Below are 22,627 nucleotides of genomic sequence, written 5' to 3' on the forward strand. Positions count from 1 at the left end.
TAGTATATAAAGAAAACCTCGGGGAGAGGAAAGAGAAAAACTCTTCTGAACACACAGAGTTCAACAGAAAGAGCATGAATAAGGAATAAACCAAGGAAAACAAAAGCACTGAGGGAAAGACATAGATGCAATATATCAACATATGTAGTAACATCTCTCAAAGTAACACAACACAATGATTCTGCACAGTGTTTTTTAATTCCGTTCTCAATTCTTCTTTAGAGTTCAGAAAAGATATATAACTAGGTAACAAACGTGACACTACTGTGAACAACTGTATTAAAAGCTGTAGGTATATTGTTCAGTACCTCATAGGTGACCAAGATATTCCTCATGCCTACAACAGAAAAAAAATTCTTAGTGACTATGATTCTGCTCCACTCTAAATGTCATTACTATGTAGGATGTAAGGCCCTCTACATTATTTCAAGCAGTAAATAAAACAAACTCATAAAAACACACTCTTGTTATTCTTCCATCTGCACTCAGGAATGATAAGTTTTCATTTACCAGATGCTTCTCCTTTCCACCTCCTCGAAAACTGTTCACAGACAAAGATCCCCATTTAACACTTGGCCTAACTACAGGCACAAGCACTGTGTCACCACGACCGCATATTAGCATAGTGTGTAGGCTGGGATAGATTCTGCCCACCACTTAAGACCGGCAGTCAGAATTGCAAGAAGGGTCTGGTGGGTTGATCTTGGCTGGAGGCCAGGTGCCCACTAAGCCACTCTACCTCTCCCCTTTTCAGCTGGACAGGCGAGAAAAAAGATCAAAAACAACTCATAGGTTGAGATACGGCAGTTTAGTAAAGCAAAAGCGAAAGTTCATGCATACATAAACAAAGACAAAAAAACCTTATTCTCCGCCTCCCATCAGCAAGCAATGTTCAGCCACTTCCCATGAAGCAGGGCTGCAGCACATGTCACAGTTGCTCCGGAAGGCAAACACTGTAAATAACCAGTGCTCTCCCTTCCTCCTCCTTTCCTTAGCTTTTATAACTGAGCTGATGTCACATGGTGTGGAATATCCCTTTGGTCAGTTTGGGTCAGCAGTCCTGGTTATGTCCTCTGCTAAGATTTTGCCCACCCCCAAGCTGCTGGTGGGAGGTTGGAATGATGGAGAGACAGAGCTGATGTTGTACAGAGTGCTCAGAAGCAGCCAAAACACTGGAGTGTCACCAGCACCTTTGCAGGTACCAATGCAAAGCACAGCACTGTGAGGGCACCTGTGGGAAAATGAACTCCATCTCAGCCAGACCCAATACAAAGAGGTGCAGCAGACGTTATGGCAGTTAAATGACTCTTGTACTTGACAAAGGATTTTAGAAACCTAGAATCTAAAATCAAAATAATGTAAGAAGTGGTTTCTGAGCCTCTTTCTTCCAGACAAAGGCTCTTGTGGACAGCAAGACAGGGTAATGGAAGGATGCCTTCTCTGAGGAAGGATCCTATCTCATCTGATATGGAAACTTTCTAAAACCAAATTATCTCCCTCTCAGACTATGTCCTGTTAAGCAGTGTGCACAGCAGCTGAGTCACACTGAAGATTTGATGTCATTTTATGTGTTGTACACGATCTCCACCAGAAAGAAGAAAAAGAGTGGGCAACAGGTAAAACAAGCAAATCCTTGAGGGAAAAAATGAGAGTGAACTGAGAGAGAAAGGGCAATATGAAATGTATTAGAAACTGATACAGCAGAACATCAGACTTGCCAGAAAAATCTAAGTATCCCATACTCTAAAACCTGGATGTTGCTTGAATAGTCTGCAAGTTTAGAATGCATTACTAGGTCAAAAGTACAGATTACTATGCCAAGTCAGAGCCCAAACTTCTCTCAAAAGCAGCTGCTTTTCCTCTTTCCCTATCCCCACTCCCCCTCTCAACTAAGCTTTTCTAATAAAGAGGAATTCTCCTCTCCTCTCTCACATACAATTGGCTACAAAACCATGTTCAAATTTTACATGAAATAACCTCAGTGATTTAGCACTTATTCCACTTCCTTTAAAACTAATTAAAGATTAATTTAACTTGTTTAAAACTGATTAAAAGTTCATGATTCAAAGGCAGGCATAACCTTAATACACACAAGGTGAAATCAATGCTTGTGCATAAGCAGATGAAAAAAACTAGGAGGTTGGAGCCTACTTCATCTTGGTAGGCATGGGAAAACAGTAACTATGAACATGACCAAACATCTGGATACCATTTGATTTCTAGAAAAATCTATTAAGAGGAAGGAAATAAAGGCATCCTGCAAGAATTAAGTTCTTCCAGAGCATTATGTTTTAAACTTTGGAAACATAACTGAACAGAAATAAAAACTTGGGAGAAAGTTCCAACTACTCCTGAGAAGAAAGTATCTTCTCATGGATTATTTGCTGGGAAGCAGTGACAGGTACCAGAGAAGGGGGATACTCCATGACCAGAGGATTAAGTAAAAGCATGAGTCTGAGTTCAGGTGGAAGATGAAAACAGCACACTGAGTCACATGCTGAAAATCAAGAAAACCAAGAAAAGCATAGATATTTCTCCCACTTAATCTCCTGCATTTCTACCTCATTGTCTTATACAAAAGAGTACTTAGGACTCTTCCAGTCTCCTCCTATCTCTGGCAAATATGGTCTCTCCTCATCAGGTCCCAGACTGATCCAACTAAACCAATGCTATGTCACTCCCCACCAAGGACACTCCTTTTCCAGTTTTTGTTGTTTCTGTTGAGTATGCCCAGCATTGTCAGTCAAACAAATCAGATACTGCAGAGCATATGGTAAAGAATACTTCCCATAGTAAGGTTAAGAAATTAATTGACTTCTCATTCACATAGTGTCCAAATAACAGCTACATATGAGGAGAAATAAGAAGCGGGAATAGTTGAAGTTAAAAATATACCACAGGTGGTTCAGTGCATTCTGTTCCTCTCCCTGCCCCCACACTTCCCCTCCCCATCTACAGGGAAGGAGGATTGATTATTTTAAGCCTTAGCAAATATTTCTTCAGTCACTCTCAAAGCAGCATTTACTTAATCTCTCAGTGGGCTGGAAAAAGCTGATGGACGAGGAGATCACATTGCTGAGTGTCAGGGGGTGGTGATTAGGAACTTTAAGCTGAACATTTCAGTCACTATTCCTTCTTTAAACATTGGAAGGAAATGTTAGAGGTAGCCCATGCCTTTGTGCACCACAACTGCAGCCTTCAAACATTAAAAGTGCCATTCTCCTATTGCTGACATCCTCAGGCTTGTTTTTTTAATGAAGGTAGAACAAATGAAACCTACAAAAATCATATATTAAACTGACATAAAATTAAAGGAAGCAGGATAAATACCTTAATGGAAAAAAAAAAAAAAAAAAAACCCAAAGACTACAGGAGTTAATCTGGGGAAGAAAATAAAAAGGAGAAGGTTTAAGGAGTCTTTCAATAGAGCCCTTGAGCAAGACCAAGTTAAAACAGATCAAATCACTGTTTTAATCTTCCCATTGTGGGGCGAGAAAAAACACCAGTAGAAGTGACTGCTTTTTATTAATGAACTTCAGCCACCATAGCACAAGAGGCCATGTACCAGTTGGACCAGGGCACCCATTGTCCCCTATACTTGGCACTGGTGAAGCCACACCTTGAATCCTGCGGTCAGTATTGGCGTCCTTATGCAAGGACATAAAGGTGCTGGAGCATGTCCAGAGAAGGGCAAAGGAACTGGTGAAGGGTCTGGAGCATAATTCAGGGAGCACCTGAGGGAGCTGAGATTGTTCAGCCTGGGGAAAAGGAGGCTCAGGGGTGACCTGAGCAGTATCTATAGCTGCTATGAGAAAGGAGGTTGTTAGAAGGCATTGTTCACAGCCCCTTCTCCCAAGTAACAAATGACAAAACAAGGGGAAATGACAGGTTGTGCAGAGAGAGGTTCAGGCTGGATATAATGAAAAAAATTCTTCACTGAAAGAGTGGTTAAGCATTGGAATAGGCTGCTCAGGAAATGGTGGATTCACCATCCCTGGAGGAGTTCAAAGGAGTAGATACCGCACTTTATGCTATGGTTTTAGTGGGCATGATGGTGTTCCGTCAAATGCTGGACTTATCTTGGAGGTAATTGCCAACCTTTATGATTCTATGTCTCTGTAGCATGCTCTGCATGCTCCTAATAACAAAGTCAGTCTCAACTACTGTTTAGTCTCAACTACTGGCAAATGTTACCTGTTGCAGAACCAACGAGCCTTACTGAAAGAAACCAGAACAGTAAATACTTGTAACACAATCCTCCAGAAGCACAAAGCAGCTCTAATCCTGTGGTTCCAGCTGGGTACCCTCTAATCTGCCACTCTCAAACAGAATGGAGAGAGAACAAAGTAGCTATGTTATTTCCTTACCGCCTGGAATATACAATGAACGAAATAAATAATTATAAACATCTGGCTTTCTCACAAGTACATACGAAATCAAATTGAAGAAATAGTTCTGCATAATCCACAAACTCACAGGTATGGATTTCACACCTGTACAAATTTTTCTTGGGCAGTCTGTGGAAACATCTTGCTTAGATACCAGTTTTGCTTCCTCCTGGAAGGAAAATACATAGTTTTTCTATACAGATCTTTTAAAATACCCAGCCTAACAGGGTGGTGAAGACACTTCAGCAAGTTGTGCCAGCTTTTATAATATTGGTTTATAAAATACATCCATGCTAGCCAATTTCTTTTCTAGTCAAAAAAAAATCACTACCATGAGTTTCAATGCCCTAATGAAGCACTGGTGGTCTTGAAGGACAGTCAGCTCCCAACAGTTTCTGAAGCAGTTTGTCATTTCCTTGTGTCTTGTCACAGCTTTCACCCCAACCTACCTTGCTTTTGTAATATGAGTCTGAAGGCTGTGCAGCCATACAGAAGTTGAAGAAGTCAAAGCACAGACTGCAGAGAAACAAACCTAGATGTTCAGAAGCACTAAAAGCAAGAGCAACACAATTAGCTGATTCTCACCTGTCAATGCTAAGTTAATACTGGTCTTTCTACAGCGTGATTTCTCAGTCATCCTGTTAATTTCGGTTTGAAAAGGGCTGTATTACACTGAACACACAACAAAACCTCCCACAATGTGCATGTGGGATGTTAGAGCATGTTTTATCTATTCAGCCATCAAAATTAATTAAACACACTTGCAGCATATCTCCTTCCCTCAGCTCTTTTACATACAATTATCATAACATATATGATGGATTTATGGGAAATTAAAGACAGGTCTGCCTTTAAGATAGTTCTCTTTCTTTCAGTTTTTCAAAAGAATTCAAATTAAAGATTTTTCTTTCTTCTTTCTAGTACCTGCCTATATTGCAGAAGTTTTCTTTGTTAATAGTACGCAGTTCTACAATTGGTGAAGTATTTGCTTTGTGATCAGTATCACAGCAAGAAACAGTTTATCACAAATTATTTTGTGATTATTAAATTTCCATAGACTACCAACGTGATGAGTTTGAAAAATTTAATTTCGCTTTAATACCAGTATGTGACATAAATTTCTTATCGACTACTGCTCAGATTCAACTGTCTACTGAACAGGAAAAGAAACTGACAGAGTGAAGCCTACCAAGTTCCTCCTTACTACTACTTGATACTTCCTTGGATTTTGCTTGCAGTAGTTGCTTGAAGCCCAGGGCTCACTGAAGACATACCACAATACAACAGCTTTCAACAAAACTTCTACAGACTGATATTCTTTACTAGCATAGACAATATGAGAAAAATTAATTAGTGCTTATGGTCATATAATTTTCAAGTATGTGAAAATTTCAACTTGGCAACAAAGCTAATAAACATGGGCCATATTTTTTGGACAGACACAACATCAAAAAGGCATCTTGTTGCAGGCATTTTGCACTACAGCCTTTGCTTAACTGCATTCCTTTCCTCCTTCTTTGTTGAACGCTCAGAACAGGGAAATTTCTTGATTCAAAACCTGAATTCCTAACTATGTGCTTTCTTCACCATTCCCTGGTCTTTAATGTCTCCTGATCCTAATGTTCTGAGCTGCTACTGTTACTTCTACAATGAAGGTGTACCAGAAAGTATTTCTGGAACACCTACATCCCACTGTAAGCACAGAACAGTGAAAAAAAAAAAAGCTTAATTCTTCACATTCACTAGTTATGAAACATTTCTTTCTTAGTCTATCCCTTCTGTTTCTTTCAGCTTGTCACAGTTTGACACTGGCACAATGCCAGCGCCCTCATGAAAATACACCTTCCCAAATAAATGCTGTGAGATGTTATCAGGAACAGAGCAGAGCAGGCCCAAGCTTAATAACAAAGGAGAACTTTATTAAACTAGTACTACTACTAAAAGACACACACACTAAATCCAGGATGAGGACCCTCTAAAACACCCCTCCTCCTCCCAACTTCCAAAACAACCACCATGAAACATCACCTGGGATTCCTGATCAAATTACCACCCTTCAGATAATCAATACTCAGTCCATCAAGGGAGAGAGAAGTCTCTCTTGTACCATAGACCCCCCCCCAGGAAATACAGTTGCCACCTCCTGTGTTTCCATGTCACTGCCTGGAGAAAATCTGCCAGTGTGACACTCTCCTTTCCATGTCACAGTGCTCTCACCACCGTGCATGGACGGACTGCCCTTAGGGCTCCTTTAAGGATGCTTTGCCATGGACCAAAAGAGACAACAGTTCAGCTTCTCATCCTGGGACTACAGTCCCCCCCATTTTCCCCTGGGGCCAAGGGTCCAAGAACAGAGATCATCTTCTTTCTGAAGACAGAGGGCATCACCATTCCCTCCTTAGCTTTCCTCTGTTCTTGCCATTCCTGTGCTGGTGGTTGCTGAAGCACATCTCCTTGGGTCACCACTGCATCTCCTTAAAATGCAGTCTCTATTGCAGGAGAATTTGGTTCAGTCTATGGCTAACAAGAAAAGTCCAGCCAAAAGCTACTCCATCATCTCCTCCCACCTAAATATTTCTTCTTCTAACATCTCAGGTCCTGGACTGTCTCTCTTCCACTATAAATCAAGGAGTAATATTTTACAAAGCCTTCATTTCCCAGGAAAGGGTTAAAAGTTCAGACTCCCTGGATGGCTGAAATCTCTGCCCAGAACTCTCAACTCCCACACTGGGCATCATCCCCCCTCTTTCTCCTTCTCCTCTGCTGGCAAATTTCTAGGTGCCGTCAGGCTCTCTGTCTTTCTCCCTCTGGGGGGGGACAAAGGCATCTCCGCTTCTCTCCACCCTTCCGTCCAGGAGCTGGCTCGGTTCCAGACCTTCAGCCCCTCGGCCTACCTGGACAAGGCCGCGTGGCTTCCCCTCCCCCACCCAGCCCATGGCTGGGCAGGGGAGAGTCTGCACTCTCTGAAAACCGGAATTAAAGAGACAGCTCCTCTGGGAGTTCTTGCTTTTAACCCCCTGTGTTCTCAGAGGCGTGTCCATACTTTCAGTGGTCACTCCAGGTGCCAGTATCCAAACCTGACCACTGACTGGTTTGACTCAACTTCCTGAAAAAAATTCACTTCCATGTCAAACCACGACACAGCTATATGAAGCATTCCTTCCTTCTTTTCCTCAAACTGCTATCTAACAAATTTTGACACCTGTAAATCCAACCCCAGTTTTGAAGTATCGCTAGAGAATTTAGCAACAGCAATTAAGGTTCTTTTACTTATTTATGAAAATATATTTACAGCCACTTTGGAGTGGCTTTGACTTAACGCACACAAAGCTAACTAGATGTACTTAGTAATATTTTTCTTTTCTAAACATCTGTGTGGTTAAGGAATGGTACACCTCAGTTCAGTGCTCCCACTGGTACTCTCCCAAACCAACACCACTTGCTTGATCTTCCCTTCCCACTCTGGCAGGATGGAGTTGAGAACTGGAGGCACAAAAGGTGACAACCACAGGCTGAGATAAGAACAAGTTACTGGAAACAGCAATGAGATAACAGAATGAACAGTAACAGCAACAGAAGTTCTACCTGGTTACAAGGATGAATTTCTTTACTGTGCAGGTGACTGTGCACTGGAACAGATTGTCCAGAAAGGCTGTGGAGTCTTCCCTACTGGAGATATTCAAGAACTGTCTGGACACAATCTTATGCCATGTGTTCCACGATGGGCCTGCTTGAGCAGAGAGGTTGGGCCAGATGACCCACTGCTGACTATTACAACTTTTAACATTCTTTGAGTCTGTGTCTCTTCTCAGCTACTGTCATTGTTTAGTGCCTTGTATGACTAATTTTCAGACTAATTTTCAACTGCCCATGAAACAATTCTGTTACTTGTAATTTTTCTCTACCTAAACTACAACAGGCAGTTTGATTTTGAAAGTTAAATCTCTCTCAGTACATGTTTTCCAGGCCATTTGTTGGTTCACTTGTTTCAGAACAGGCATACAGGATGAGACCAAAGGCACATCTAGTTCTAGTGGCGGCCAAGAGTAAGTGCCCAGAAAAGACCCTAGGAGCAGAACAAGCCCACAACAGTACTTTCCCAGGGTAGTTTCATAGTGATCCAAGATTCACAAATATTTTAAGCCAAGATGAATTAAAAAAAAAACAGCTTTGTGGTCTTTACAAGCAATACCTGAAAACAACCACCTTCCTCTCTACAACTACCTGAAAGGAGGTCATAGTGAGCTGGGGTTTAGTATCTTCTTCCAGGTAATACGTGACAGGACAAGAAGAAATGGCCTTAAGCAGTACATGGGGAGATTGGATATTGGGAAAAATTTCTTCACTGAAAGAGTAGTCAGGCATTGGAACAGGTTGCCTATTGAGGTGGTGGAATCACCATCCCTGAAAGTGTTCAAAAGGCATATGGATGTGGCACATAGGGATATCATTTCGTGGTGAACATAGTGTACTAGGTTATTGGTTGGACTCAATCTCAGAGATCTTTTCCAGTCTTAGCAATTCTATGACTCTGTGAAAAATTATACAAGTGCTTGTCCCTTCAGATATGAAAATCATCAGACCAGAAGATACTAAGGTCCTAAAATTAAGTCCAAAATTCTGACTTTTTTCTCCCCAAATGATTAACCTGAAGAACACTCAATCCTCATTTCCATGTAATTTCTTTTGTTTCCTTTCTCCATCTTTTCTTGTCACTTTGTACAGTTTATTTCTGTCTCCCATCCTACTGACTAGCACTCTTCTTTTATGACCCAAAAAGGGAAGGGAATGAGAGTAACCTACTAACCTAAAAGACAGAGAATCATGATCAGCCACTCATGAAGTCAACTTCCAATGAAATAAAGCAAACTCAAACAGCGCATCCGACAGGTATTTTCAGACAAGAAAAAACACATACATGAGCAGTCGTAGCATGACCTAGGACAGACAAGTCATAAAATAACAATTCCATACTAAAATAACTAGGTAAACATGGTAAGAAAGGAAAAGAAAGAATGCAGGCCATTTTGCTCCCAGGAAAGACACAGATTACGGCAGCAAAATTAGGCAGGACTGCAAATCCATTTGGCAAGGACAATGACTCACACTGGAATATATCATGGGGTGAGGCAGAATTACCAAAGTTAATTATCTAGAGATCTTTAAAGGACTTGAGGAGGAAGGCAGCTGACCTTCTCCAATGAAGCCTCTGGACCCTTAAATAAGAAAAGAAAGGCATACACTAAAGGAAAAATCCTGGCAGTGCTTTTATTAAGGCACAACTGATTATACAGGCTGACCAGCAGAGAGAGCTGCATGAACTGGAAAGCCAGCATCTCAAATGGGGCACCAGTCAACACAGACCTTGTGGAACAGCAATAGGAGCAGCATTTAATTAACAATTTAAGATATAAGCAGATGTGGTACACACACAAATTGACAGACCACAAGAGAACTGAACCCACACAAACACATTAGTTCAATTCTCATACAAAAGTGGTAGGCCTTCTGACAGCACATGAGAAGAACACAGTTATGAAAAGTTCCAAAAAATTCTTATATGAAAATGGCACTTCAAAAAACATCAACACAATTTGGACTACTGAAATAAACACAATTTACACTACTACTTGAGCTGCTGGCAAAACTGTGGAGGTAGAGGAGGCAAGTGTTAACATTATCGCAAATTCAAATGAAATCTTTTGAATACATGAGGGATCAACATGTAATTTATGAAGTCCAAAAAACCTCATTTCAATTCTCAACTTTCTGATTAACTCTTCTATATGTTATCTTTCAGTACATAAACATATATATTTAACCATTTAAACCCCATTAAAAACCAGAGAAACTGTGAAAAATACCTATTCTATAAACATGCCAAAGAAATAAAAGTTCAGTGAACCAAGGCGTTTATTTGAAAATTTACCTGTATGAGAGCTATGTTGAGAGCTTAACAAGCAGCTCAACTAACTTTGAATGCCTACAAAACCAGCCACACTGCTATTCTAACATCACCAAAACCTACTATTATATATTATTATTATGTATAATTATGTATTTATTATATACTTAGTGCAGTCTAGTTTTTGAGTACAGTGGTTTCACATTAGCTTAAATCTGTGAAATTCTGGAAAGCTAAGTCTTATTCTCCCTTTCACCTGGTATTCCTAATTGCTCCCTACTTGCTTAGCAGATGTCTTTGTACTGGGACAACATTCAGTAAACCAATTTCAATTAGTACTATTCAAAAGTTTTCAGCATTTGCTGAAGTTTTCTGCATTTTTTCACTCCAAAACCACAGGATTGCTAGCACAGATGCAGAGACATGTATGGAAACATGCTCCACTCTAACTGCCATACACTGACTTGAAAACATATCCTACTTGAAAATGCACCACAGAAAATTGAAGTTTCTATAAATCTGCAGAAAAACCAGCAGAGTTAAGAAAAAGCTGATTTGTAGCTGGAAACTTCTATTTTCTTACAAAGATACTCAAGGAAAATCTGAAAAGAAACGGTTTCATACAGAAGAAAAGCCATGAGCATACTTTCTACTTAGTGAGGCATTTAATTTAACCACAAATACCCATACAGTTTCATTAGACATCTGCAGGGATTTAGACTTAATATCCCATTGCATTCCACCTTCAGAAACAAGAAAAAACCCACACTTTAGAAAGGTTGTTAGACAATCTAATTAGAAGTTCAAAGTAATAATCAAAAAGGAATCAAAACTAAGCAATACTATTTACCCTAGTGTTATGATTACTCATACACAGGTGCAATTTAAGCAAATATTTTCTTTGGTGTGAAACAATACACCATTTTTATACAGCAACAAAATGTAAAGTCACAATCATTACATGTGAAAGTGAAAAAAAAAAATAATAAATAGATTAATATAGTTGGAAGGGACTTATGGTGGCCATTTGGTCTGTTATCCCTGCTAAAAGTAGGGTCAAATTATACCAGGCTCAAAGCTTATATAGCAAAATTTATACCATGTTCAGAGGTGGCTATTTCACAACCTCTCTGAACAGTTTGTTCCAGTGTTTGACTGTCCTCCTGAAAAAGATTTCCATAATACCTAACAAAAATTTCCCACGCTCCTTGTGTTTGTTTTCTCTCATCCAAACACCCTGTACCTTCAAGCAAAAGTCCAACTGCATATTTTTTATAGCTTCCTATCAGGTAGCTAAAGACAACAAACCAATGTCTCCTTAGACTTCTCCAAATGAAAATACACAATTCCCTCAGCCCACAGTACATCATGTACTCCAGCTGTATTCATCTTCGGTGGTACTTCACTGATCTTTTTCCAGCATGCCAATGTTGGAATGATCTAGGATTAAGAAGCTTTGAACTGAAATGCACAATCAGAAAAAATTAGATAGAAGCCTTTCAAATAGAAGTTTCTTTTAAAAGACACACATTTTAATGATATCAGTGTTAAGTGAGATATTCAAGAAAAAATTTTTCCCAGGCTACACTTGGGAAATAATTGAGCATGCCCTGAGTAGTAATCACAGTAACTCCTGGTATAGTGAGATCTGAATTGAATATAAATTTTCAATGTAATTGAGCAGAAAACACATCTTATAAGCACTACCTATATACAATACACACACAATAAACATTAGGCACATTCAATTTTATTTATATACTTCAGATATATAAAAGACTTAGTCATTGTGGGTGGAGACCTTACATACAACCTGGTGAAATCCAAAATAGAAGTAGGGTTTTATAGTTTCTGCATTTATTTAGGATTATTCTAATTTAAAGACTATCTAGACAACAAATTACAAGCATAAAAAATACTTAACAACTGCAAAAATTCAGGACTACATCAAAGAATAAAGCTAGCATTCATAAACATTTGCTGTCTCTGTTAAAGTTGTACATATTTGATACAATCACTAAATTTGCTGGAAAAGCTTCTAACTTACAAAAGTTGGCAAAACAATTGCAAGATCTGCATATGAAAGAAGGAATAGTAATCCAAAATTCTATTTTTATATAGGAACTTTGCTGTGCAACAAAAACAAACACAAAGTAGCTGGTTCAATTTAAGGTTTCTTTGAGCTAACATGATTTTTTTTTTCCAAGCAGTGAAGACCAAACTTCAAAATGAGAGAACCCCTTTCCTCAAACTTGAAGGATGTTTCATAATACTCTACAATAGACTTTGCTAGACTACATGAAAGAAAGTAACATTTTACTCCAGGTAACATCAATGACCAACAAACTCAATCAGTAAATGGGGAAAAAAACATACACACAGATGCAGATTTATTCCTGGAAATAAATAGCTTTTTTCTGGGTTCTGCATAAAGATAGAAAAGGACTTGGGTGTTTTTTGCTTTTCTTTTAAACTGAGGTACATTGTGGGATGATTACATCAACCAGCAAGCAATGTCAGACAAAAAAAAATTCAGAGAACCCATTTTAGTATGGAAGAGATGTTACTAATTGCAAAATGTTTGGAGATTAAAGGTTTTTCTTCCCTTGCAACTACAATAAAGTATGTCTGTGCAACCCAGTCTGCCAATGAATACAAGCAAGGACTATAACCTCTTTCATGCTGTCCGCTGCCTGTCCTCCAGCCCCTTGTCCTCTTTTATTTTCACAAGTTTCAAGTGGAAACAGTTACTGGAGTTTTCCCATACTTCTTCTCAACATTTAGCTTGCGTTGCAAGAGAGTTCTGGGACAGAGAAGCTTGCTAAACTTAGACCAAGAAATTCAAGGTTTTAACAATAAACAGGACCTGCTACACAGAAATATTGTCAAAGTAACAAAGCCAGTGAGTGCTAAATGGTGGTGGCCTCCAAAATGCTCCATCTGATATTTTATCTAGAACAATGACCTTTTAGTAGCCTACTTACCTCAGCAATAACTCAGAAATCAATCTAAATAAAAAGATAATAAACATAAAACCTGCTTTGATTTATTAAGCAACTATCTGCATCACATATTATTCAAATTTGTATCACGTCCACATACCTCAAAATGAAAAAGGTTTAATTCAAATTAATTCAAATAAATTTTGCTGATTTCACAAGGCTTTTACTGAGAGCCCAAGAAGGGAAACAGTATTTGAACCCTCACAGGAAAAAAAGTAAAAACTCAAATAAGTTGCGGCTCTGTAAGATTAGGGAGACTAACATGCTTGGTTGTTGACTTGCTTTATGCATATTAATCTAATGTAAATTTCAACTTGAATCCCAAAATATCAGAAACCAGGTTTCTAGTGATAATACTGAATTTTTTCATATAGGTGTCTAGCTGTTTTTAAATACAGAGAGATGAAATAAAAAAAAAAACCAGATGCAGATCCTCTTTAAAAGCACTTCAAAACATTTCCTTAAAATCCACTTCAATAGCTGTAAGCACATTTCCAGTTATGACTATTCTTTCATTCTTAGTATTTTAGGGACCTTATTTTATAGTGAATGCAATCAAATAACAGCCTCCTTGCTTTCATGAAAGAAACCTATATGTTGGATCTCTGGAACAGTATTTCTTCGAATTACTTCAAGTACTGTAACAATACTGAGTAACTAGGTGCAATTATGTTGTCAGTTTAATTCCCACCCCTTCTCACTGCAGCAGAAGTACCAGAAATAAAACAGTGACAAATAAAAACCTACCAGCATTCTTCACCTACAGTACTCAACTCCAGTTAATTCAGCTGTCCTTTAACTCAATCGAAAGAGGATCATTGCAGCACTGAAAACCCCATCTCATGGAGCCCTTCAAGAATGCGTCTGCCAGGCCTTTAACATGGAAGTGTCAGTACTCCAAATTTTTAATCCCCCTCTCACCTCAGTGTTTTCTGCTCAACGGCCTCAATCCTCCTGTTTGTAGGAGGTGGTAAGACTGACAACAAGCTTTCATGTACCTTTTCATCTCAGCCTTGCCAGACCCCTTCCTATTAATGCTGTCTACCTCACCATATTAGCAATTCTACTCTATAACCAAACAAACACAGAAACACTTGTATGATTGTCTTTCTTTTCACTCTGCTTCTGTGTGTTTGTGATTAACCAATAGATTGGGTAGGAAACTTTTGCCAATTCAGTAATACAGGAGGTACCAGCTAGGCAGCAAAAGGCTTCACGTATCAGAGCCCACATCCTGGTGAATGGACACGTTATTGAAACAAGGGTGTTTTTCACTGCGACCAAACCAGATTAAATATTGTTACATCTTATTCCTTTTAAAAATCCAAAGCAGTCCTATATGCAGTCCAACTGCCTTCCTACAGCTAGAGCTGCTCTCTAATCAGTCCTTTCTGTACTGCCTTTGTTCAGCTACTGAGGGCCCCCTTACTGGCCCTTCACTTCACAAGCTTTTTTAATGCAGTAGCTTGACTTGGGCAAGTGCTTAAATATTTTTCCCCTTACCACAAATATAAATGTATTGCTTGTACTGGTCCTGCAAAACCTCTAAATACTTCTCAAGCTGAGCCTTTAGCCCAGCAAAACTATAATTATGCTGGCAGCTAAATTCCCTTCCATTTTTTTTTACTGGTTTCATTCCTCCCTTCTCTTTTATACATCATAATCCTCTCTCTGCCCTAAAAAAGGCAAAAGGAAAAAAAGGAGGAGAAAAAGAAACCTGCTTTTCTTCCTTTCACTTTACTCAATATCCCTGCTCTATTCTGTATTTTGTAAAAGTTCCCCACTTTAAGTTCCTTTTCCTTTGTTTATTCAGGGCATTCTCCATTTCCTATTTCCTCCTTCCTTTCCTAGCAGCTGGACTCCTCAAAGTAACTGGTTCTGCCCCTTTGAGAGGTTTGGGGTTTTTTTTTCCTTTTGGTAGAAGACAAAAAGAGCCAGCTCTCCACAGTATTTCATTTTTTATCACTCAAGAGCATACAAGTTGCTTTTGGAGTTGATAATCTTCCATGTCTTCTTGTGTAACGGCTCTCAAGTCAGTAATTTTAAATAATCCATTGCAAGTAAAAATTATCGATTATCTGCAAACAGGCTACACTCCAAGAGTGTCTTCTAATGGGGAAACAAATTAAAAATTTATACAAACCCTAAAATATACAATGAAATATATCTAGAAAAAGATTCTAGAAAAGTAATTTTCATGTAATCACCAGAGGTGTCACAAAGACTGCCAATCTTTTCTTACTTCTGCACTGCAAATTACTTCATTTTTCCCTGTGGTGAAGTTTAGATTACCAATTTCATTAGTTCCAACACTATTTGTGAGCTAAAAATTACATAAGGGGTTTTTTTTATCTTCCATTGTTTTGTGTGAAAGAAACACACCATTGCATATGTCAGATGATGTGTTGCTGTTATTGAGTCTAGGTATCATGCATCTGTTCCAAATAATGGTTTAGTTATCACAGTAGTCTTGACAGTAAACATGATGTTCTCAAACAACCACGATTTTCAGGTTACAAGGACAAAAATGAAAAGACACACAAATTACCAGACACTCCCACATAGTGTGTGTAATCCACAGCTGACCTGCCATTTCTTTCATTACTTGTATACACAATTTAACACTTTAAGTATGGCTGTAACAATATAATGAGATTTGCTAAAGCCAGATTCTGTGTGAACTAGTCCAACAGTAGCATTTTGATGATCTACTTGCTGAACACCAAGACTACTTTTCAAGTGTTTTGAAACTAGCAGAAACAGAAGCATTAGCCATAATACATTTAAAATGTTCTATCACATTCAGAAAAACATATGAAATTCTAATAATTACCTAGAAGTGACTCCAATAGTCTATGAAATAGAAGCACATCATAATTTAAAATACAGAATGACTGATGTTATGTACATATGCAATGATACCCTATTAAAGATTCCCTCTCATAAAAACAACAGAATTGTATAACATTTTACCATTAAACATTGTATTTACAGCACTATAGTTATGGATACATCATTGTTTCAGTAACAGTTATATTATGCAGCAATTCACCCAGTGAATAAGTACTGTGATCCAATATTTTAATTATGACTTCAAAAAGGCCTCATCCATTACAAAGATTAAAAAAAAAAAAAAGACTTTTAAATGAAAGTATGTAGGAAGAAGCAGTAAATGAGAGACCACAACCTGTAATTGCAAAACCAATCCTGTACATGATCTGTGTCAGTAGATGGAGGTGTCATAAATAAAAGGTTTATTAAGCTGCTACTTTAGTCCATCACATGGCCTAAAAAATGAAAGGATGATGTTAGAGTTCTAGATACTGAGAATTTTAGACTGAAATACATACTTCTGCTTATTCCCCTGCCAAGAAACTATAAAGGTATTGGTGAAAAAGTAGTAAGGAATGTGTGCACATACATGTAAGATACAGTATTTTCTGCAGAAATGAACCCTACTTCAGAGAAAATTTTAGTTTAAATTATGAAATCTTTAATGCTCACATACAGCCAGAGTATGTGAACCTCAACCATGGTGAATCAAAACTGAGCAAAACACTTGCAGATAGCATGAATGCCTGCTTCAAACACTACCAGATGATCAATCTTTTCCTAGATCAATTGTCTATACTGAGCTTATAAAAGAATGTTCCCAAAGTCTTATCACAGAGGACCTCTCCACTGTCAACACAGCAGCCTCACTGAAATTTGATAATACACAGTACTTTCCAACAGTTACTACTGCTGGAATAGTTAAAACATGTATAGTAACAGTTAATGTTAACAAGACATAAAAGGACTTGCACCCATCTCTGTTTCCATACAGAACCACTCATTTACCCACACCTTCACAGAACATTCAGTTCACTTTTGTAACACTTCACAGACAAAGAAGCAAGGACACTTGTAACTTTAAGAATCATTCAATACTCCTGAGTTGGAGAGGACCCACAGGGATCACTGAGCCCAAGTCTTAAGTGAATGGCCAGTATGGGGATTGAGCCCACAGCAATACTAGCATCATGCCCTAACCAACGAAACTAATTTCAGGGTTTCTTGCACCTTCTTAATCACCTGTCATCTGTATTTTCTTTTCCTCATTTGTAATACATTTTGACTTCCTATCATTATCCTTGTATTCAGATTAAACATCAGTTCTCATCTACTACCAAACAACCTGCCAGATTCAGTTTTCCTTCCAGATAAAATACCGATACTTCTCCTTCCTCACACATTAAAAAAAATTCTAATCAAAATACCACACCCTTACCCACTGAGGCTAACAGAACTGAGTCTTTTCGCAATCTGTTTTTCACAAGCAATTTGTTTTTCCACTATCAAAATCAAAACTAATTTCTTCAGCAACAGTTCTCCTCCAATTGAAAATCAGTTTTCCAACCCCAGAAAGATAATCTCAATATAGCTTAGCCCAGCTTGCAAATCTAATAATATTTAATGTGCCGTAAAGTGCTTTTTGGCTATGTTATTTTCTTCCCATTTTCTTTCCAGAGGCACTCAAAACTTGACTGGGGAGTCTGCTAGAGTAAATCTGAGGACAACAGATCCAGAAAGACAAAAGGTTGTTTCAGCAATGTAAGCTGAAAGACAAAATACTTGGCTAGATTTGGGCCATGAAGTTTGATTCCAAGTAGGTCAGACATTGACTACTGTCAAGATCAGAAAGCAATCTTAAAACCTACTTCATTTGGAGCAGAACAGCTAATGGCTGTTTTATTAATGGGACCAGAGGAAGATGTAAGAAAGCAACAAAGCCTCAACAGGAGAAATGTGGCTGAACAGGAGAGAAAGTTCTGAAAAAAAGAGTAAAGAGATAGTAAGAAGGTAATGAATAGAGAGGCATCTGGAAGGATGATGAGACGAAGTTGTTTACATTCTTTCTCTCTCCTTACTTTAAAACCATATTATTCCAGAATCCTACAGGAATCCTGCTTCTGCCTGTAAATTCACCTCATGCTCCACTACTCTGAGAAAGGAATGCAGAAGTATTTTTGCTGTTGTGATAAAAGAGAAAAATTCCTTTTCTTACAACACTAGAAATATAACCATTTAGAAACAGTAAAGTTATGCTTATGAACTTATATATATATATATATATATATATATATATATATATATAAATAAAATATTATATCCCAGTGTCTTTGACTAAGACCATCTTCTTTTATTTTTAAGTTCAAAATAGTTATCTTGTGTGTGGTGCAGTATCATTCATATTAGAAAGTTCAAATTAATAATTTAAACAAACTTTCTTTTCCTACCACTTGCTGTGTAAGCTTAGCAAATGAGTCTACACGTCTGTTTAACCTTGTTGCTGCATCTTGTAGGTTTTTGCCAGGAAGGCTTTAATACTTTCTTCCCTTAGTTTATCTTTTTTCTCCTGTAAATGTCATCGGTGACAATGATTTACCACTTTAATTCCCTGATAGCAAGAGGACATGCAGCAGTTTTGTTTGCTTAGTTTCTTCCTCTAAAGGCTCAGTGAGTAACTGGAAATTATGTCTAGATAAGAAAGATAAGTAAAGGTAAGTAAAGATAAGTATTCTATAATCACTGAAATGTATTATAAAGAACTGTTAGATGACAAATTAGATTTTCTTCTTAACCAGAAATAAGCAACATATTGTTTCAACCAATAATACCATAGTGACAATTCCTGCATGTTTACTGCCTCTGAACATATACCTTTGCCTAATAGGGGAAGTAATTAATATGTTATTTTGCTTAACAACGGGATTTCTTAAAATTTCTTCTTTCCCCTTAATATTTCATAATCAAGAAAGCAGCCTAATAATTTAGGTCATTATTATAAGAAGATAGTCAGGAACATGAACATAAAAAGCCAATAGAAATAAAAAAGAAGTAGAAACAAGGCAAGTACTCTAACATTACGTATATACTTAGCTCCTCAAGTACAAGGGCAAACCTTAGTAAGAAATAGAAGAATTTTAGGCACAAATAATATCACCAGTACAAGTTCTTACTAAACAAATCTAGAGGTAACTAAATGATGCAAAAAAAAAAATGGCACACTGATCCACGATATATTTATGGTTCTTAAAGGAAGAAACCTGCATTCCACAATTAACTTTATTAGTATGCAATGAGATCACAGAGAAACTGTTAAGAAAGGCAAGTATTAAAACCTTACTTGTACACTTGCACTCAGGAATCCAGCTTGATGAAAGAACCAAATTGCACTGGCACACCCTTGTAACCAGTTCTAAAGACATTCGTTCCAGCAAAACAGAACGCATTGGTCTCAACAGGTTGAAGTTTAATGACCTGACAAAAACAAAAGACTGTAACACTCCAAAAGTTACAGGTGGTTCAACAGTCCATGAATCTTAGAGACTCAAAGAGAAAATTAAAAAAAGAAACAACAAACAAGCCAAAGTAAAAAAAAAAAAAAAAAAAAACAAAAACAAAAACAACCAAAAAAAAAACCACACACACACAGAAAAAAAACCAAAAAACCCCAAAACAAAAACATCAAAAACCCACAAACTCCCAATATAAATACATGTGTTATATTCATGTCATGCATAATTAAGTACTCAGCAATCTAATGGCCAGACAAATTTATTTATTCAACTTAAAAATATTGCCTTTAAGTTATGACTGAAATTAAAGAGAACATTTAATATAAAACATTCATGTAGCACATTTACTTTTTAAACTGTTGTTCCACATGTTTAATCACTCAAGGAGCCAAACAGTTCTCTGCACTAATGTTTTTAATTAAACAAGACACATTATGGTGCATTTTTATGTAAGAAGAGATGGAACTTAATGAGTTCAATCTAGACTTTGAATTTTTATTAATTAAATTATGTCAAAAAGCACATTGGCTATAGTTTTCAAATACAGTATTTTTAACTTACTGTTGGCACACTGCACTTCTAAAATTGAAATGCAACAAAAACATAGGAAACTGTAGAAAAAACTCCAGTTGACATTATTAAATACAATACTTATAAAGAAAAGTTATATAACCAAATAAATTTATCAAAACATACTGTATTTTTCAAACTATGCACTTCAATAAAGAATGAAAGCTCAGTCAATTGCATGAGCTGAGCAGCCTGTTTCTGGTCACAGTATCTATCCTTCAAGGATTTAAAGCAATCATTGTTCATCATCATATGGTTATTTTTACACAAACTGGAGGAAGAATATATTCCCAGTCTGGTTGTTGGAAAGTCTCTGGCCACCTACCGTCCTGGCCTTTATTTAGAAATCTGCCAATATTCAGATCTTAGCTGAATTTAAAATTCTGAATCTAGGTCCTATTCCACTGCCCTAACATATAAAAAAAAAAGAGTCAGGAACATGAACTTTAAAAAGCAATAGAAACCAAAACCAAACAGGAACAAGTTCACAGCAGAGGCCTCCAACAGTTGGAGGCTGTAGCACAGACTCTATGAGGACAGACAAGGAAGCAGGGTCTATTCCACCTGGATGAGACTGGGGGAGTCTAACAGCAGTCCCCAGTACCAAAATGAAAGTTATTCAGAAGATGGAACTAAGCTCTTGCTCTCCATCCACAGGACAAGAGACAACAGAAGCAAGTTGAAACACAAAATGTTCAGAGAGGATATAAAGAGAATGTTTGACATCCAGACGAAGGCCCAGTGGTCGATGTGTTATCTCCATCCTTGGAGATTTTTATGACCTGGCTGGATACAGCTTTCATACCTGTTATGACCTCCTTACTGACCGTGCTTTATGCAAAATTTTGAAACAGAAACCAACTGAGGTCCTGCTTCACTAAATTATTTTGTGGTTCTATACAACATCTGTCTTTAACTAAAAGTTACATTGTTTGACTAAATTTAGGCTTTAGCAGAATTGTAACTATAACCTCCAAACGGTTTTCTTTAAAACAAACAATAATTTAAGGAAATCCTTTTCATACCTATTAGCTGCCTTTCCACTGAAAATCAGGGATGATATGCTCTTGTTTTCATTCTGTGTGTCCCCTGAGCATGAAAGGGGACCATCACTTTTCCTGGCTTCACAGATACTTTACTCATTAACTGCATGGTAAAGGGCACTCAAGGTGATTTCCCTTTAGGCATTCTCTCTTACAAACACTTAAGCTACATTGCATCAACTCAAAATAATCCTGAGCTTTTTTACCCAAGACATGCTACAGATGTTGGAGAGGGAGCAAAGTAGTTTGACACACTCCCACAAAGCACCAAGTGCCCTGAGGATAAGAAACCAGACAGTCAATGCTTTCTAGCATATTATGGCATGCGGTTAATGTGCTGTAATATCAAGTCATGACAAACTTCAAATATCCTTTTAAAAAGTCTGACTAAAAAATATTATTTCACCACCCTGCATAGTCATAACAACTGCACAACCACATCACAGCATAACAAACTACAAGAAGAGACATGATGTATTATCAACCTACCCAAAAATTTTCACATCAGGTTCAAGAGTTCGAAAAAATTATGTGTTAAAACTCATTGAATCACCATAAAAATTGATAAATACTAAATTTTTTTTCAAAAAACCAAAGTAAAAACATTTTTGCATTCCAAAGTGAATTTAAAATTCAACTTTGTGGGTTCACTGGCAGAATTATTGGTGTCATGATTTAGGAATGGTATTCCCAATTTGGTACTCCCACTATAAAGAAATCCTGGCTGCTCCCTCCATGTCCCCACTCTAGTGAAAAAAAAACAAAAGGCGGAGATTACAGGTTGATGTAGGAACAATTTACTTGAAACAGCAATGAGATAAGAAAATGGACAGTAACAGCAACAGTCTTAATAACAGAAGTGTACAAAAGAGGATGATTTACATGAAAAACACTACCCAAAGGCCCCAGGTTCCCTCTTCCCACCACACTTCTTGACCTGATGCCACACCCTTCTTTCCAGAAGTGAGATCACCCTACTTCCAACAGGATGAAGTGCACGGTATAGAATAACAACCTAGACACTGCCACATGGGTCCAGGTTCCAGCCTTCACAGCTACTGCAGAAAACTCTATCTTGGCTGAAACCAGGACAATAAGATAGCAATCTCAGCAAGTGGCAGAGCTCTTTGAAAAGTAACCTGGAAAAAATACCAAAAACTAAGAAAATTATGGTATGGCTTAAGGGTGCTACAGTCTAAAGATATCCTTCTAAACACTGCTAATACATGTGCACCAGCTGAGGTAGCAAAGGCATGTGAAACTTTCAATGTCCTGTATGCTTTTAACTGCTGTGGCTTCCAACTGCTGAAACATAAATGAGTTCAGGTACACCTAACTGTGTTACAATCATACATGCAACTATATTACAAACATAGCT

At 37.7% G+C, this 22,627-nt stretch overlaps 1 protein-coding gene across 5 annotated transcripts in view; it reads right to left on the reverse strand.

Moving 5' to 3' along the window:
• Window positions 1-22,627, reverse strand: part of JAK2 (Janus kinase 2) — an 88,421-nt gene that overhangs the window by 60,175 nt on the left and 5,619 nt on the right. Inside the window, exon 3 of one of the 5 annotated variants that reach the window (XM_054003590.1) lies at window positions 19,465-19,598. The exons of 3 other annotated variants lie outside the window; for them this stretch is intronic. The gene's annotated coding sequence lies outside the window, so the exon portion shown is untranslated. Of the gene's footprint in view, window positions 1-860; window positions 1,115-19,464; window positions 19,599-22,627 lie in introns of those variants that run through there. One more of the 5 variants, XM_054003589.1, reaches the window with a different exon arrangement.

The sequence above is a fragment of the Vidua macroura genome, chromosome Z (genome assembly GCF_024509145.1).
Source record: "Vidua macroura isolate BioBank_ID:100142 chromosome Z, ASM2450914v1, whole genome shotgun sequence".
Classification (NCBI taxonomy): Eukaryota; Metazoa; Chordata; class Aves; order Passeriformes; family Viduidae; genus Vidua; species Vidua macroura.